The sequence below is a fragment of the Crassostrea angulata genome, chromosome 2 (assembly GCF_025612915.1).
Source record: "Crassostrea angulata isolate pt1a10 chromosome 2, ASM2561291v2, whole genome shotgun sequence".
NCBI classification, from domain to species: Eukaryota; Metazoa; Mollusca; class Bivalvia; order Ostreida; family Ostreidae; genus Magallana; species Magallana angulata.
In genome coordinates, this window is record NC_069112.1 from 39695134 (window position 1) to 39715694 (window position 20561).

A 20561-nucleotide genomic window follows, 5' to 3' on the forward strand; every position below is an offset into this window, starting at 1 on the left:
TTGGTTCAGACGATGTTCATTCAATTGTATGAAAAAATCCCAAGATTTCCCCTTTGAAACGCCCCCTCTAGCTTGTCAGGTATCAGTACACGGCTAAAAATAAAAAGTCTACGAGGTTTTTCCATTGCCAAGGAGATGAAGACGCCCGGATGATAACGTTGAAAAATTGCGCGAGGTGTCCCGAGTACTTCCGAATGGAGAAAAGATGTCAACATTCCCCATTATAAATCTCCGTAGGAAATCTGTTTTCGTTCCTGTGAATTTTTACGAGGGAAAAATGATAATGTGTGAATGAAGTTATCTTGGGAATTTTCCCTTTCATCGATTTTAATTGCACTTCAGTCACAGGTATGTTTATTTTTATTAAAAATCGTTCAAATATGCAGCATAAATATCTTGGGACAGACTACTCTGTCCCGAGTTTTTGCTTCCACCACTTTTTGCATGATACGCGGGTATGATAAGGCAACTATAACAGCGATCAAATTCCTCTGATCGATATGACGTCACAATAAGCAGCATGATGTCATATTTTACTCAGAAACATGTCGATTTTAACTTTATCTCTGGTTTAAATTATAAAAACTACAGACATAAAATATCACTAAAAACTCTTCTAACTGAATATATCTTTGATTTTTCTCTATTACGTATAATTATCATTGATGACGTCACAAGCATGTTTAATAGAGAAGATCATGTCGGGAGACAAATCATCGGAATGCAGTGTAAACAATGCCGAAATAAGACTTATTTAATACAGATACCTAAGATTTATATGAGTGTCAGTTAGGATATAATCAGGATAATACAGGCATGGATATTTTGTTTAATCAGCGAGTGTTATAAGGTAAGCAGATCGACATTTATATGGCTTGACCAGCCTTTCTTCTGTCAGTGTGTACAGAAAAAGGCAAAAGTGTAACACTACCCCGGATATTATGAAAGATGACTTTGTTAAATATCAACGGTGTATGACCTAAACTACTTGAAAAGTGCTGCTAGAATCCTGTGAATTGTTGTTTTAAATGAAATATACGTAATATTTTCAATGAAATTATAGAAGTTGAGAGGGTTTCCGATAAATATTTACAATATTTATTTTATGCGATTAACAATAGGATTCTAGCAGTAATACTAATAAACCTGAACTAATTGACGATCGAATTATTGTAACAAACAGACAAATGAACTTCGGTGTAGTGTTACACTTTTTGATTTTTTGTTAAGGTAAAAAATTGATCTATTTATAACTGTCACGTGATACCATGGCACGGCAGCTTTAAAGATCGAGTCGATTCCGAAGTAGAAAAATAATATCTTGGTGAACACGTTCAATTGGTATTAATATAACACACTGTTTTCATAAAAATAAACAGTTTTCAAATAGATCATAATTTTGACGGTCATTAAACTAAAAGTTGCCTTAACCTACCCGCGTTCCTCAAGATTCCTCGTGAAGATTTCAGTTGTAGTGAAAAGAGGAACGTTCCTCAGATGACTTGTCAAGATTTCTGTTGAAGTGAAAAGAGGAACGTTCCTCATATTCTTTGTGAAAATTTCTGTTGAAGTGAAAAGAGGAACGTTCCTCAGATGAAATGTAGAGATTTTAGTTTAGGTAAAGAGGAACGTTCCTCTGATGCTTCATAAGTTTTTATAAGAATAAGAGGAACGTTACTTATTTTAAATGCCTGTGTAATGCATTTAAATGTCAATGATTCAGGAAAATTCTATGAACTTTGACTGATAAAGGCTTATTTTTGGCCAAAAAGGATGTATATGGATGCAGATATGAAAAACAGGGTCAAAAAAAAGGAATTTTGATTTTCCCTTTTTGATTTGGATTGTGTTTTTACTAAAAGTTGGTAGAGAATATGAGTATCAATGTAGATCGTTCTTGGGAACCCCCCCTTTTTTTTGTAAATAGCTTTTGATTAATGTGCATTATTTTGAAGATTTTGTGGAATGTTTCAACAATATCTTTCATAAACGAAATATCTATTTCAAGCCGTAGCAAGAACTTCAAAGTATATGACAAAACAAAAAAATAAATATTTGCGATTTTATGTCATTAATCACCTGCGCCAATGCAATTTAAATAGATCAATTGTAACATTGTGATTCACCCGCCACGTGATTACGAAGTACAAATGACGTTACAAAAATAAATCAAATATAATGTTTAACATCGTTGTCAATAAATGTAACATAGATTTTAAGAAATACTCCCGGTCAGAGTATTTTTGCGATAATTCAAGTGATATCGTTTTGCAGTCGTAATTTAGCCTCGGGACGCCTTCACAATGCAACGAGTTAAACTGTTTTTATTGGTTCATAATCAAACAAAAATATACTTCCTTTTTTTAATATAGAGTTATTATTGCTTCATACGATGACATTATCTACAATGTTTGCATAATAAGCATTTATACACAAGAAACGTATTATGAACACAGAAACCAAACAAGGAAATCAACTAAAAAACAAAAAATAATTATTAAAAAAATGATAAAGCGCACAAAACAGGATCATAACCATGGGATTAAGTTGGAAATAAAATAAAACATGGCCTATGATTTTGTCATTTAACGCGTTGTGTATACTAAATCAGACATCATTTTTTTTGTTCTAAATACATGCCGCGCTAAAGTAATTATTTTAGGAGGAAAACATCACTTTAACCAAAACGATTGCGGAAGATAAACCCATATCATATATTAAATATCCGTAGAGGCAGTTGAGAGACAGAACTTTGTCACCCATTTACATTATAGATTCATTTAGTTATTTTTATCCCGTCAGCTCGTCTGCTTGAGCGTCATTTTTACCTAAGACAATTCATTGTCATTGTCTATTGTATTGATAAAGGTATTCTGTAAAAAAAGGTCTCTTAAATGGCTTTTGCAAATAGTATAGCCTCGTTATGCGTATCTTATTGATTTTTTTTATGAAGTTTCTTTTTGGAAGCTACAGAAACATCGATCACTCCCTTCTACGTTACACTTGTCTTTAGCTTTTATAATTCCCCTTTTTGGGGTGCATGTTTAATAAATTGTTTTTAATTGTGTCGATATATTTTGTCTATACCATGTCATTTTGTTCTTTATACACCGCAATTAATTTTTTTTTCCTGTTTGTCATTTCCCTTATTCTTAAGATTGCATATGGTGCAGTTGAGCACATTATTGATAGTTTTATTTTATGTGATTATATTTCATTTGAAACAAATAGACATACAACGTGTAATTGGATTAAGCCTTGTCAACTTAAACAAAACACTATAATAACCGGATTTAGAAGCCGATCCCAATTAGCATCAACAATGCCCGCAACTTTCACATTTTGAAGATTAATGTCACAATACCGTCCCATCGAAGTTTTTTGACAAAAAAATTGGACGATTATGACAAATTGATAAACATATTTGATGTACAATATCAAATGTAAAGTTAACCATATTCGAATTAACATTCGAAAATACCCCCTAAATTCCTTTTAAGTTTTTTCTGGCTCAGCAAGCTGCGATTCCTAGCTCCAATGTGCTTATATATGTACATGGATATTATACATGTAAAGAACTAGCGGGATACATGTGTTAAAACATTGAACTTCTTCTAATGGGGAGTCTTCAGCATTTAAATCCCGTTGCTAATACTAAATTTTTGCTCAGCTGTTTGGCTGCCCTAGACAATTGTACTTTGACTTATCCTGTAATTATTTTGAATTATTTCCTGTGTAAAGGTGTATACAATATATGTGTCCCATGCAGAAGAAATATCGTATTGTTTTGTTAATACAAAGATAATGATTATTACATATTTTGCATTTCATTTTATTAATCCTTTGAAATATTTTTATCAAGATGGCGTAGATATATGTGATGTGTAGTGATTCCTATCAACATTTTTGAATATCTACATGTAACATGTCGTTAATGTATGTGAGTTTTCAACCATGATTCAAAAATAAAGTGAATATTTTTTTTTTCTATAAATACTTTTTTTTAAGTAACAAAACAAAATGATGCTTTTTAATCTTCCACATTCCCTCTGACTTTATCCTTTATTATCTTTTTTTTTTTTTTTTTTTTTTTTTTTTCAATTTCAAAGTTATTTCCTACATTATCCTTTTTTTCTTTCTTTACCGATCTCTCTTTTGTTGTCTTTATACAATGCAATACTTTGACTTTCTGTTTCATTCCTCTTTGTATTTCACACTTTTACTATAGTATGAATATAGGTGTAGTTTGTTTCTTAGAGCATTTAGTCGTAGGCAGAATGTTGCTTTATTGTCTGAAAAAAGAAATAAATACATATAGTGTCACTTATCTAACGCTTTTTAAGTTGTAAATACTCATTGCATTACAATAAACTGTTGTTGTATTTCCAACCACCTTTTCTACATGGTTGGTCAAAGTACATGTATTTGAAAACAAAATCAACCGGGGAGTGACCAGATTTATACGCATTTTCAATAGCTGTAAAAACAGTTAAACTGAAGAAAAGAGGGGGAATAATGAAGTTAACAAGTCGGTTCAGTTTACTCTGAGCCATATGCCAAGATGCGTGAAACGTAGGAATGCCGCTCCCTCAACGCATCTACAGGGGCGTGTTCAGAAAGCATCTTCAGACACTCTTTGTGTCTTTTGAATATTCTTTCTCTTATGTAGCTTTGTATCGCGGGAGTGAAATATCTCCGAAAAACAAAATAGTCATTGCCCATTGTTTCAATGTCTTCAGACATTCCCAAACAAAGAAGCTAACTAAATACAATAACTGTTGCTATGTTTTAATTAAAAAAAAAATCTAGATTTTTAAGAAAATGTAAGTGCCATACATCAAACATTTCTTCTAAAATGTACTAAGATGCATTTGATAATTTTTTCTCTTATATGACTTATATGACTTTGTACCAAGGAAGTAGCAATTTCGCCCAACAACAATACAGTAAATGTCCCATGTTTTAAAATGTTTTGAAATATTCTTAGACAACCGAGTTGCGTCCCTTTTTGTAAGTAATACTGAAACAAGGAATGCTTTATCTAAAAGGTTTTTCATAATTAAGAATGAATAAATACATGATCCATCCTTTCAGAATTTCCTCTTGAATGCACTATGGTGGATTTGTTATTATTAACACACATGGCGGCATATGATCTATTCATGTCTTTTTAAATAAAGCATTCACTTGGCGTATATTATGTTCGTTTTGTCTATGATTGTTTTCATTTTTAGTTTGTTTATCAACAATTGTGTCTTAGTCAAGTCAATCTAAGTAAAAAAAAAATACCCAGCCTCAGATTAAAAGTAAGTGCAGGGCCGTAGTGCATCCATTCTGTAGTTCAGGCAAAAGCAAATGTTTACAATATTAGACAATAACTTTCGTTTTAATCAAAACATTAAAGAGAATGGTTCTGACTAAGGCAACAGAGGGCAAAAAGGTAAAAAAAAATAAATAGAACAAAAATGAATAAAACAAATTTTAACAATGAAAAGCTTACTTTTGGTGTGTCACACGCATTGTAAGGTATCGCAAACAAATTGCAAAAGCAATGCTAGTGAAGTACATAAACGGAATGAAACACAAACAAAAGCATTTTACATGTTTATGTTTACCGAATCATTTTAATGAATTTTCCATCAAGAGTTATTACAAATTTTAAATCACCATTATTGTCGATCAGAACGTTACACAGAAGAAAAGCTGATTTTCCTTATATTTAAGGTTACCGCAGTAAATAGTAAATACAATTGCTTGAAAGTATGAGATCACTCAGCCTGCAATAGTGTATGTGCATTAATCAGTTTCCTCTCTGTGTCAGTCAAGTAAGAATAAGTGTCAAAAACAATGTTGGACTTTTGCGACTGAGAAAACTTTGGCCTGTAGTTGTCCATTTCTGACCTAGATCAAAGTTTGCAATTTCCTTTCAATTCACGGTCAATGTAACGTTCCAAGAAGAAAAACTTTAAAAGTAGTATGTAAAGCATCACTCGGTCTTAGATATCAGTGACAGCATACCAGGCAAACAGTTCCTTGAATTATTGCAGCTTGCAATTACAAAGAAACAAAATAATACTGAAATTTAGCCAATAAAATAAAAGTTCTGCAAAGGAATCTGATTGGCCTTGCCTAGCAATCACAGATTATTTATGAATTTGGGGTTACGTTCGCTGTGTTTAAAAAAAATAGAAAAAATAATCAAAATCATATTTTTTTCCTTCCATTCTCAGCATAAACCACTAAGTAAATTTTCGTGATTGTTTGCTCATATTGTGCAAAAATCCTGTGGAAAAAGAGAACGGATATATATAATGTTATTAAGTGGGTCAATCAGCTCTTCCTTAACTGGGAAGATTTTATTTAACCTGTCCAAAGTTTGAGTTTTTCTTTTTTCATTCCATTCAAACAAAAAGATAAGAAAAAGAGGCCAGTAGGCCTTTACGGTCATCTGAGTAGCATATAACCCATACACAAACTTGATTAGGGTTCACTCTGGAGTAGAAAAATATATATATATTTGTAATGACGACCACCTCCCTGCCTGAATTCTTTAAAAAAAAAAAACCAAACTATAAAACCTTTGATTTTGGCGAAAAACTTTAAGATCTGGTCTACAAAATCATGAATTCAGCTTTCCGTTCAGGTATGTGGGAGTAAAGAAGATAGTTTTAAACGGTATATGCAATAACACCTATACATCAATTTTGGCCCTGCCCTAGAGTCAAAACCCATACTCCAGGGGAGATGAAATTTAAAATTTTAGTAAAGGACTTCCTGGTTAACATAATTATGAAGTCAGTTTTTCATACAGATGTGTGACAATAGAGAAGATTTTAAAATATTATAAGCATTCACACCATATTGACCCCCCCCCCCCCCACCCATGTCCTGAACCCCTGATCCATGTGGCATGTTTTTCACAATTTAGGTAATGGAGCTATTGGACATCAAAACCATGTATTCAGGTCTTTGCCCACAGTGTTAGGAGTAATGAAGGTGGTTTTATAAGATATTATACATTTTCCTATATGGCATTATGCCCATATTGGCCCAACCCTAGAGCCTGAAAGCCTGACACAGGCGTCTTGACTTTCAAAACTTTGGTAGAGGGTTTCATGGACATCATAATTATGCATTTAGTATTTGACAAATATATATGGGAGTAGAGAAGAACATTTTATAAGATTTAACACATTTTTACTACATGGCCATATTTGCCCTATCCTAGGGCCAGAATCCCTGACCCTGGGGCCATGAATTTCACAATTTTGGTAGAGGGCTTCATGGGCATTAAACCATGCGACCAGTTTTTTCCCTTCAAGTGTGGGAGTAGAGAATACGATTTTTGAAAATTTGGCGCTTTTTTGGAATTTATTATTTGCCCACACTTGTGGTGCCACGGGGGTGGTTGAGCCACAAATTTCACAATTTAGATTCCTCTTACCATAGAAATGCCTCACACCAAAGATGGTAACAATTAGTCTTGTAGTTTTTAAGAAGTTGAAAATGTAAAATTGTTAACACACGACGGCCGACGCAGGTCCCACGACGACGGACGGAAACGGATAGCACTAAAACTAATAATATTTGACTGATATTGATTGCATTATACAAAGAGCGTCACTTCTGAAGTTTCACCATACTGCTAGTGAATGCAAATAAAAACATAGTTAGATGTCAAGCAAATAGGTTATTTATATAATTACCTTATTTCGCAAATCGTTAAAAAAACATATCAATTTAATTTATCTGAAAGTCTTTAAATGGCTAATTATTGAGGCCAAAGAACTAGATAGGATATATATAGTAGAAATGCCCCCAATTTTTCTATAAAATAAACTGCACGTACATTAACAAATATCATATTTTTTATAAAGTTGATAACAAGCACTAACTATAGAAACTGTTTGATTTCTTCACAAGTGTTGGTGAAATAAAATTAAATGGATGGAATACATGCCTATTTCTGAAAAACACCAAGAAAACCACTATTTTCAACTTTCTTGCGTTCTAAAAAATATGAGCGACTAAGAATACCACAACAAAATTTCGTCTGTAGTAAGCAATAGATATGTACTTTCTTTGTTTAAATTTTTTTCGTGGTATTCTTAGTCGCTCATGTTCAAATATAGAAAATTCGGAGAAAAAATCGTGTGAAAAATTATAAACATCAGTCTGAATCGATCGGCGTAATTTTTTCCGGAAACAAACATTGTGACGGAGAAGCTGAACTTGCAGAAGTTTGGTAAGTGCACGTTATTTTATGTAGTTACATATGTGTATTTTCACAAAATTATCAGCAATGTTACTTTTCATTATGATTTAATTTAGTTTTAATCCTTTAAAGTATGAATTTTAATGTGAACAACACAATAAGTATCAAGATTGACGCGGCTTACACGTGTAGCGTTCCTGCAGCACAGCTGCCGACTGCTTGAAATTACTACATACCATATCCTTATAAAAAGTTAAAATGTACTAATTTAGAACAAATATTATTAAAAATGTTCATATGTATTAAAATAGAATGTGTTTTATTATTTTATATTTATGGAAAAAGTGGTGTAAACAAACGCATTCGTTTTTACAGACGACGATTGTCGCCTGATGTCACTAGAGAAACTATAGTAGCCTCTACAGTGAAATTGTGCAAAGAAGCCATGTAGTACTTAGTAGCTCGAAGTAATGTAAGTACTGATTGGTTTTTGTTAATCCTTTTAACATTTTACAATGCTAAATCACGAATGTATTGCTGAAAAGTAAATTCATCTTCAAACCCCCCGAAATCTATTTTTAGAATGTGGAAAGCCCCCAACTTTGTTGACAGTACATAATCAAAGTACTGAAAGTACTGAAAAGCAGATAGTGATTGTATTAGCATTAAGGTGGAATATTACACTGAAACATTACCATATGGATCGTTTAAGTATCAAATATAAAACAAGATTTCGTTGTTCAAAGAAGAATATATGCTTTAAAATTATTTTATACAATATTGTTTTTGTATTGCTGAAAAAGTGGAAATATGTTTGTTTCAATAAATGCATAATATTAATATCAAATAAATTAATTATACATTTTATTCTTTATTAAAAATTATTTATGAAAATAAATTAAAACATTCATATTTTTCAAACCTATATGAATAAAAAATTGCAAGGTACCTCATTTGGATTTTTAGAAAATGCTTTATTAAATTGTACATGTATCAATCATTATGATTGAACATCATCATAGCACAAGGGTAAGGTATTGAGCTTGTAAACAGATGTAGTGATTGAGTCAGTGACCTTGAGAAGAATAGTGTCGTAATTAAAATATATAAGAAGAAATATAAGACAATTTAATCAATTAAATTGAATCAAAATAGTGAAACCTTACAAATATTGCTTATGAATGCATTTCATGGCATATGTTTAAGAAATGTGTTTTGTATTGTTGATTTTTTTTTTTTCAGATCATGAATCTTCATTGTATGTGCCAGCATGAATGTACCATACATTCTGTTGATAGTACGATAAATTCTGTTGATTATTTAATTTACATGTAGCCTGTTGTGAAGAATTCTTTGATGTGTATACAACATGTGTACATGTACAATCACAATGTTGTTGACTATAATATGATTTCTTGAAACCATTACTTTAATATGAATACTATATATGTTATGTGTGCTTGGTTCAGTCATTATATGTGAAGTATAATGGACGATACTAATTTGTACATGTGTTTCATTCATGTTTGTTAATACTTTAGGGAGATATGTATCATTCTTTGTTACATGTACAGGTACCAATCATTGGATTTGAAATATAGTAGATGATACTATTTTGTACATTATCTTCTCTCTCTGTGTGAACCAGGCTTGGGGTAATGCTAAATGTAATGGTAATGCATTGCAATGCATTACATGTTTTCAAAGTAATGCTAGTAATGTGTAATGCCACAAAATTAGTATTACAAGTAATGGTAATGTAATTAATTAATTTCCAAAATCTAGTGTAATGCTGGCATTACATGGCATTACTTTGCATTACTATGCCTATTTATGCATGTTCACTTTTAAAAATGTTATGAATAAACGAATAGTTGAAATTGAATTTGATTAAATTTATTTTTAAAGAAAGAAAAAATCATTGAGATAAAAATGTTTTAATTGTACTATTAAAAAAAGATTTTTTAAAATTCATTTTTGAATTGTTAATATTACTAAATATAACAGCACAATTTCATAACATTTTTAAGTGTTGTTATTAAGAGTTCTTAATCACTTAAACAATTTACTGATCCAATTAGTTTGTACTTCAATAAGAAATGTGTCAACAACACACTGTGCCCCCAGGATAATCTAAGTATCAAAAAAATCTATTGTTATAAGAAGTGCTAAACACCCCAATCCCCTTCCCTTTGCTATGTCCCATAGAATAGGAGACAGACATGCACCTTTAAAAGCAAAATGAATGTACTGTCCATCCATGATGAAATTAATTATCACTTCCAATATCATAACCCATTTGAAAATAATTATAATTACTTATTGTCTCTCTCTCTCTCTGTCTCTCTCTGTCTGTCTGTCTGTCTCTGTCTGTCTGTCTGTCTCTCTCTCTCTCTCTCTCTCTCTCTCTCTCTCTCTCGTTCGTATATTAAGTACACTGTACTTAAGTTTGGACTTATAGAAAATACAGGATTCATGTATTTTTTCTATTATTGCACTTAATATATCCTAAGATAAAGATCGTCAAACAGCACTTTTCAGTTCAAGCTTCGACTGCTCCTGTAAAACATTTATTTAGTATTATAATAGCTGGGAAGATTTTCAAACTAACAGGATGCAGTTGAAAGATGAACCCTTCGAAACTTCGATCATAAAGTGCAAAAGCAATCTTTTGTCTTAAAGTGTCCTCAGTAGAAAGAAATACGATTAAAACACCGTATCTTAAGAAATATAACTGGGAAAAACCATGCATTTGTATATGAATTAATACAATTAAGTGTCCAAAATTATATAGATTTGTGTAATCTCTATTTATATATAAATACATGTATCTCTATTTAGCTTTTAATAACCGCAACATTATTCCATAAAATGTTTTTTGTTATGCATGTAATTCTGTGTCTCTATTTCGTATCCTACATTGTATCATGCCAAATGTCTATAAATATCATTTTACTTATGTAATACGTATGTTGTTCATAATGCCACAAGATGATTATATATTGAGCAAATAAAGAATGACGCTTGTATAGTCATTGAATTTGAACCTGATATTGAGCATGAACCTGTAGATATGTTAAAGAGTGTTTCATATTTAAAACATTTGCAAAAACTCTTTATTAGCTTTGCTTTTTTAAAACAAATTAATGGTAATGGTAATGCATTACTTTACTTATGTAATGGTAATGTAATGCATTACTTCAAGAAAATCAAGTAATGGTAATGGCAATTTAATGCCCAAATTCATGAAGTTATAGTAATGTAATGCATTACTTTACAATGTAATTCGCCCCAAGCTTGCTGTGAACACATATATTCTGGAATGTGTAGCTAGGAAAAATTCACATTTCAATTTGTAGAAAAAATAAGGGAAAAAATAACTGCAATGTTTAATACTATGAACCTTTTATACTTGTGCATGCTGTTTGTATTTGGGCTTGAAATATTATTTAATTGGTTACCGAAAAAAATCATTGAATAAATGCATTTCTGAATTTAAATTACGTTTTTCTTTTGATGTGTTAATGTTATTGTTAGTTTTAAAAGTTTTAAAAAGAAGGATGATAAATACGTAATTTATTGTAACTACCATATAAGTAAAAGGACAAGGTGTTCCTTTATCTATTTAATAACAGAACCCTCACTCATATCTTTTGAATTGCATGATTCTACGTGTATATGTAAATCAAATGGTTACCAAGAAAATCCTCTAAGATGTCGAGAACTAAGGTCAATGTTATGTTAAGCACAAACAACCTTACACATTTGCAGATCTATCTATATTCATATGGTTGCTATGGAATGTTTTTTTTGGTAACAGGAAACACAATGTCTTGAACATTAATGTAAAAAAAAAATGTTACATTATTTATTTAAAAGCTTTTAAAAGGTTTTTTTATTAAGTTGTATACTTCTCAGAATGCAATCGGGCTTTAAATAGAAGTTATTTAGTTGGTTACTATGGAAATCCATGGTTGTCATGGAAACGTTGAGTAAATATTTTTATGCATTTAATGCATGAATTCATGTTGGTACTTCAATTAAATAAACTTATGCTAATCATATAACAGTAACTTAAAATTTCCCAATTGAATGAAGAGGTTTTTTTCTTAATTTAGACAAAACCATGGTCACGTTTGTTTCGTTGCTAGGCAACTATACTGAAGGGTTACTAAGAAAAAAATCCTACCATGTTGATTACTAAGGTCAATACTATGCATGGTAGTAAAATGAAAATATTTGCTGAGGGGGCCATAAATGGCCCTTATCCTATCTTATCCTTTGAAACATCTCATGTTTCCTTATTCTTAAATTGTTAGCAGAATCATGCACTGTACCTTCTTTTGAGTACGCAGTCTCCTCTGCCTATGTCTGTCCTCGATTGTGTCAACTTTAAACCTTGCAAGTTCTCCGCCGGAGAGTAAACTGATTATAGAAACATCCACTCTTTCAGCCTTAAACCTTTCCGACAAAGTCCAATCACCTTCAACAAGTCGTCCATCTTCTCATTTTTAGCCGGTCTCTGCTGAAAGCAGAGTCCTGGCCGTAGGCATGCAAATCACCAATGTTACTATAAATAGCACAACTTCAAAAAGTAAACAAAAAACCAAACAGCGTCAAAGTAAAAGCTTCCGCTATACCAAATAGTTACACAAAGAGCCACATTTTGTCAAAAGTGTTGGCATTTTGTTTCTTTTTTTTTAATTTCGAGAGCATTGTCTATCATGTTTAGTTTGCTTATTAATAACGTGTTTTAAAAACAAGACTATGCATTTTGAACATATACAATGCGCATGAATTTCCATGAACTTCTTTGCTGCGCGTTGAAGAAATTGGAATTGAATATATAACGCTTTTTGCCAAATTCGAGGCAGGAACTGTTGAATTGTTTTCTACTTGACAGACATATTTTTGTTTATATCCGCTTACAAGATTTGGTCGCTCTTTGACGCTTTGCCGACATTAAAATCATGAGAGAGAGAGAGAGAGAGAGATTTTCAGTACTTCAGTACTTTGATTGTTCTAGTTAGCATTACCATTCCCTCTTCAGATGATACACACCAAATTATGTATAATATTAGCCCTATAGGTTTTTATAGGAGCTAAAACTTATTATTTATTAGGTTAGTTACTGACTCACTACGGAAATATATTGGGTTGATCAATCTCATAGATGGCGAAGCGAAGCCGAGCCGTCTTTGAGATTGATCAACCCAATATATTTCCGTAGTGAGTCAGTAACTAACCTAATAAGTGTTTTGTTTTCCCGGGGACTATCAAGCGACATATTCATTTACAAATAGCGGTGATCTACGCAAAGCCATGTACAGGATGCCTTACATCTCGTCCAATTAAACTCATTTAAACTCTGCAAAATATTATCAATACCACCTTTCACATACGCTTTAAAAATCTTCGCTACACCCATATTACTTATAATGTTTTGTTGCTATTCAATTTTAAACCTCTGCAGAGATTTGAGCAAATTTAGACGCTGCCATTTTGTTCTGCTCCAGACACAACAATGTGACGTCAATATTCAAAGGACAACTACTCTAATTTTTAAAAATAATTCCAAAGGGCCACTACTCTAAACGTTTAAGGACTTACTGAACACGATTTCTGTGTTAACTGATATGAAATATCTAGATAAGTAGGTGAGGCGGCGGCCAATGACGGCCATATTGCCTAAAATTAACACTCAAAGAACCTACATAGAGATATATGAGGCAATCACGTGCCATGATTAATCCAATGAAAATATGAAATTTCAGTCCGAGGGAAAACAAAATTATATTGATGATATATATATAATGTTAATTGATAATTGGTTCATCCTTCGATCATCATATTACTTTTTCCCATAACTTTCTAATTTGATTCGCTTTTTTTCTGTGATACCACTCTCTTTATATCTAAAATCATTTACCCATGAATATCGACGAAATCTTCATTTGCTATGTTTAAGTCGTACTCACTCGATTTCTACAATGTTTGTATTTTCTTCTTTGCCAAGACTACCGAGATAGACTCGGTAATTTTGTAAAGATTGACGTGCATGACTGCAAATGATTAGTTATATTTTTTTTTCCTTTAAATATAGATTCCACTTATGGCATATCGTAATCGTTTGTGGTTAATTAGTGTTTGTCAGTTTTGTTTCATGTCGACCTACATTTTCACCGGGTCACTGATTACAAAGCTTTTGTTATCGTAAGCCATAGATCATGTGCAAGAAATGGTGATTGTGAACCTTTATTACTTTTATAGCACGAAAATCAAAGCTCAAAAGAAAACATCGCATCGAAATAAGTTTTTGAGAGATTCTATGAACGTGTTTGGCTAACAATCGTCGGAAGTACTGTCTTCATATTCAGGGGTGCTTGTATATAACGCTTAAGTTTAAATCATCGGAGACAAGTTGTGACTTGGCCAATCTCTTCAAACATTCATGCTCCCTTGCAAATTCTTTTATAATGCTAATTCGAGATTATCTGAAGTTTTTGTATCCGGTAATTGTTTTCATTAATTTCCGCATAAAAGAGTAACTGTGAAATATAATCCGCCATAGTCATATACGTTGTAGAGTATAATTAAACGTCACTAGATGTATTTACCTATAGAAATGTTGTCCATGTTTTTATTGATAGTAGTGTTAGCGATTTCACAGGCTTATGGTGAGTTTACATGCATACAATGCAATCGTCATTTGAAATTGTATTCAAAAGGTAGTTTATAATGTAATAATCCCTTTTACGTAAACAACATTCTAATTATGGCGGTTATCTACGTGTAATGTTCATCACTTGTATGCTATATAAGTTGCATTATTAGTTCACTTATTTCCTAAATATTGTTTGTTTGGTTTTTTCACAAACCATATTTACATTTTTATTACCGAAATATATTGCTTATAAACTATCTTAGATAAATATATTACGATAAAGAATAACATCATTAATTGTGGTTCGGTACAGTTATTCATACAAAATAATGTTTTTGATACATTCAGGTTTTTATAAAAAAAAAAATCATATATAAGATTAGACTTTTTATAACATGAAATGACAACAAGTGTTTTGACAAATCAAATAAAATCCCACTTTGATTCTTTTTGTTTATAAAGACCGTTCATCAGTAAATGTTAGTTTAAATAAACCCACTCAAGTTTGTAATTGTAAATAATGTTGTTACATATAAAATGGTGTTGTGCGTATATCCACAGTTAACATTGCCCTCAATAAACCAGCATACCAACAGGACCCATTCAACCATAGTGATGACAGATTTGACGCCAGCAACGCTGTGGACGGACGTAAATATGACCTGAGCGGGGGCGGTGGTCAATGTGCTGTATCAAAGTACGGTAGACAAACCGCCACCTGGTGGGTGGACCTGACCAGCATCCACAGTATCGATCACATCACTATCTATTTCAGGACGGACAACTCCGGTATAGTTACAGTCATTATGTATCTTGGAAATGATAGCCTCTGTGGTCTAAACTCTCATCACGCATATACGTTTTTTTTTATTTACATGATTACATTTGGGTTTTATCAGATTACAATATTTTCATATGATTTTCCCTGTTAGTTTAAATATATGTATATGTATATGTAATACTGAAACAAAAAATGTTGTTGGTTTTTGTGTAATAGAAACTGGAGAAAATTAAACCGTTTCAAGGGCTGCAATGAACATGAACAGTAACTGAAACAAATGATAAAACACGTTTACAATTTTTAAATTAAAATTACAATTTTAATAGAAATTAGATATTTAATTCAAGAGTTTGCTTAATTCACTTTATAAATGTGTTTGTTCATGATTTAAAATGAGATGATATGCCAGGAGTCTTTTGAGGTAAGGCTTGTGGTTACATGAAGATTACTCACATATTTGCCTTGTGACGTGGTTTGAAATAATAATTTAGAAACACCAGATTACACATATACTAAGATAAGTTTTTTTCCTGAAATCTGTGGATTTTGAAAGATTTTGATAAAGGTGTTTTCGTTACATTATAATAGTCCATTTTTTTTCCTTTTTGTAGCGTTTTATTTTTAAATAGTTCATTAGCAATTAATTGTAACGAATCATGACAAAAGTAATGGCATTATTTTCGAATATTTTAGTACATGTATAAATAACATTTATACTAGTCACATACAAAATTTAAATATTTTTTACGAAATTATTTATATTTCCTTAAAACGACAGTTTGATCGTCATGCACTTTGTCTTTCTGTAGTTATAAAACTCGTCTGACAAAACCATTTTAAGTTTAAAACAGACTTAAGTATAGTGAACAGAATGATATGTAGCTTGAGTAAAATGCCTTAAAACTGCAAGCCGAAAACCTAACTTTAATGTTCTCAATCTCAATTGACAATTTTGTTAATCCTCCATTTATGAAAATACATCAACGCATGACCTAAAGTAAAAGTAACGGTATGGACGGCATGGAGTTTTCATTAATAAAGATTGTGTAATAATGAAAATGTTCAATGCTATCAAAATTATACGACAACATTTCACGCAAAGTTATAACAAAGTAGACTTGTCTCTCATCTTAAACCACAATTTATCGAATCATTGCAGGAATACAACATAGAAATCAAACAATAACCTTGTTGTTAACCTTTTTCCAGATTATATTTAAGTATACTTTAATCCCCTAAATGCAGATTAACACAAACAATTTCCAACATCTATTAATGACTATCATGGCGACCAGATAAAATAACTGTATGTAAAGAGATGATTCTTACAATCACGATATACTTCTTGGCGTGTTTAGGGTGACACTTAAACGATCAGATTTGAGTAATACCTTCTGTAAATAACATAGTTCTTTTTTCGAATTAGGTGCGAAAATTAGGTATATGTTATTCTTGAAAATGATCTCTATAGCGCAACTATCCTAGTGTTTATTAAATCAAACCAATGATTTTCAATATAAGACACCCCTGCGAATGTTATTGTCATTTAAATTTTGTACCACGTGTTTTTGTTTGACCCTTTCAGTTTCGCAGTAAAAATCGTGCCTCGTGTTTATAGTCTATTTCATAGAATCTAGGTATTTGTAGTCAAATATAAAATCCAGAGGTTTATTGATTTTAAACTTTATCCTCATTATTTAGTGGATAAAATGTGTTCTAGAAATAAATGTGACGATACAAAAAAGAGTTTTTTTCTGCTGATGCAACAATTAACATACTTAGTAGAGATCCCCCTAAGTGTTTATTTTCGATCCGCGCCTGACTTAGTAATATTGCATCAATAGTGAAACAGTCTATACTATTTTATGCAGAATTTTCCTTGAAAATGTCTTGATATACTAAGTCTTTATGCAAAACAGCCACCCATTATTTTTTTTTAAAAACATGGTATTGCACACAACAAGCATCAAACATAGCTATGATTTTATTAAGCAACCCATTGTTTATATTTTCAACCACTCTACACGTGGTTAAACAAGAACGATAACTCTGTTATTAATATCATCGTTGAATTTAAATAACCTCTAGATGGTGAAATAAAACATACATCTTAAAAGATTTTAATGTTTTAACATAAATCAAAGTAGGATATGACATGAAAAACGACCAGTACTTACGTATTTTGAGAATAGTAACAGAACACATATCAGGAACTGAGCACATCTCGGTGAAGTCTCGTGAACTTTCATTCGAGCACCTCTGGATATTTTATATACTTAGCATCGATAAAGAAAACATTCCGAACACATTCGCAGGGGTGTAAGATATAGTGTTAAAAAGGCCCTAGCACGATAAAGAAACCTTCGTATGTATAGCTCCTCTAAATCATATGAAGTTTTTCTGGGTCATATATTAAAGGGGTTAGGAATTTTAAATTACTTTGAGAAATATCCATGTTATTATATGTGCTTAGCTTTTAAGAGAAGGTTCAAACCACCCTTGTCGCCACACACTCTCTCATGCAATATATGACACCGACTGAATTCCAATTTGTTAGCACAATCGTATCGCTTTAATATATAAACGTATTTAGTTTTAAACAAGGAAGTTCTAATTATTTAAATATTTTTTTTTCCAGACAGCTCTTTTTAAAAATAATGATATACGATCGCTGCTGAACTTTTTATATTACTCTTGATTTTAAATCATTGTCCAGTACTTTTAGTCCACATTGTTATTGAATTGTTTTCTGGGTCAGATATTAAAGGGGTTTGGAATTTTAAATTAACTTGAGAAATATCCATGTTATCTACCCACCATAGTTATCAATAATATTATATTTACTGCTGTACCTTCAGGTATTTATTGCGGTTCAAGGGATATTTTGTTCAACAAGAATGCGTAAGGTGCCTTTTCATATTATCTAATGTTTGGATAATATGTGCTTAGCTTTTAAGAGAAGGTTCAGACCCCCCCTTTCGCCACACACTTTCTCATGCAATATATGACACCGACTGAATTCCAATTTGTTAGCACAATCGTATCGCTATAATATATTAACGTATATAGTTTTAAACAAGGAAGTTCTGATTTTTTGAATATATTATTTTTTTCCAGACAGCTCTTTTTAAAAGTAATGATATACGATAGCTGCTGAACTTTTTATATTACTCTTGATTTTAAATCTTTGTCCACTACTTTTAATTCACATTCGTATAAAACTAGTGTTTTTAAAAAATACCAGTTAAAATGTTCAAAATACGGTATCATAACTGTGTTAATAGATATAAATGGTTTAATAATACGTAACTTTTTTTTTTCTTAGAGAATTTTCAGAGTTTAGCCCCACTCATTGAATTTGATATTAAAATAAATAATGGTGGTGTTTTTATTTTAAACGACAAATATATGAAACTTTCATATGTATTCAATGTAAGTGTGCGTCAAACTATATAGCTATTTTAATCGATTGGTGCATGGAGAATGTTTAATATGTTGCGCCTATAGTGCAGTTGATATTAAGCAATGTTTTAGTTGATATTGAAAAAAGAATCATTAAAAAAATGTTTTTTACTGGATCGATAACGTCTTGTACAGATGACTTCTTCCGAGGGAAAATAGCAAGAAATTTACTTGAATTTTCCGTGTATGTCTCCAATACCACGGATAGATCAAAGGGAATGTTGTGTTACAAGGACAACAACTTCACAATAATCACAATACCTTCTGTCTTCACAACAAACTGCTCTGTTCATGGACAGTATGTCATCTACCACAACGAGAGACTACCAGGAGTTGTCTACCCTGACGGTTATTATAGTTATGTAAGGAATGACCTCTGTGAAGTAGAGGTGTATGGTTAGTGTTCTTGATCATTTCATTAACCTTTGAAAAATGTTTTAATATTATTCATATTTGGTCACATGTTAACGTTTATTGTCAAAACATAAAACAATGAACCAGTGTGTAGACCCCGCGGATTAAACCGGTAATCTGACCACGTCATGCGTGGTGTCCGTTTGAAAAAAAACTCTCGGACCCCCCCCCCCCCCCCCCGAAAACAATTTTTAAAAAATGGTACAGTATATAAATAGTGCCTGTTTTCGTGGGTAACATTTGAAATTGATACCCCGGGAAAATTGTCAACCGATGCGAATCGTTTTTTTCCAAGGGGTGTAAAATTCAACTGTTACCCTCCTAAACAGGCTCTATTTATTTTATTATACTAAATGTCTTAATTTTATAGAAAAGGTTACTGCCTCTCTCTCTCTCTCTCTCTCTCTCTCTCTATTTTTTACTGCCTCTATATAAAAATGACGTAAATTCTACGACGAACCGTATGCACATTATTTACATGCATGTAACAATTCGTTGTGTTACAATGTAACCGTTGGTAAATGTGTTGCTAGCGCTTAGGTTAAAGCATGGATGTTATATCTGTATTATATCCCTACAAACCTTATGTTTTCTATTTAAAACAAACAGACAAATAAATTCTTTGCATAGTTTAGTGTATGGTGGACGATGATGTCTATATCATATTATAAAAACAATGACTCTGTTGTGAGAGATCTTCAATATTAGAGTCGGATTTGTATGTTAGTCATGTAGTGGATATTCATTGATTTTTCTAGCAGCAATGCATTATTAGGATGTCTGTTCATTTTGTCATGATTTCCAACTTCATAACAAACTCTTTAAGGTTGATGACATCGTCGCTAGCCAATGATTTTTGGTCCAAATGGCTTGATGAGGGTGTAGCTCATTACTGGTCTATCACACATACATCACTAATGTGTAGGGATTTTTTTGATCTGCTATACTACAAGCTAGCCAAGAAAATGAAAACATTGCTGTGATATACTTTTAACTCATGCCTAATTATACTTCTCTTAAGTTAC

At 31.8% G+C, this 20561-nt stretch overlaps 1 protein-coding gene across 1 annotated transcript in view; it reads left to right on the forward strand.

Annotated features, from left to right (window-relative positions):
* LOC128170798 (multiple epidermal growth factor-like domains protein 10) overlaps positions 1 to 20561 on the forward strand; it is a 153134-nt gene that overhangs the window by 124756 nt on the left and 7817 nt on the right. The gene's annotated exons all lie outside the window — the stretch shown is intronic.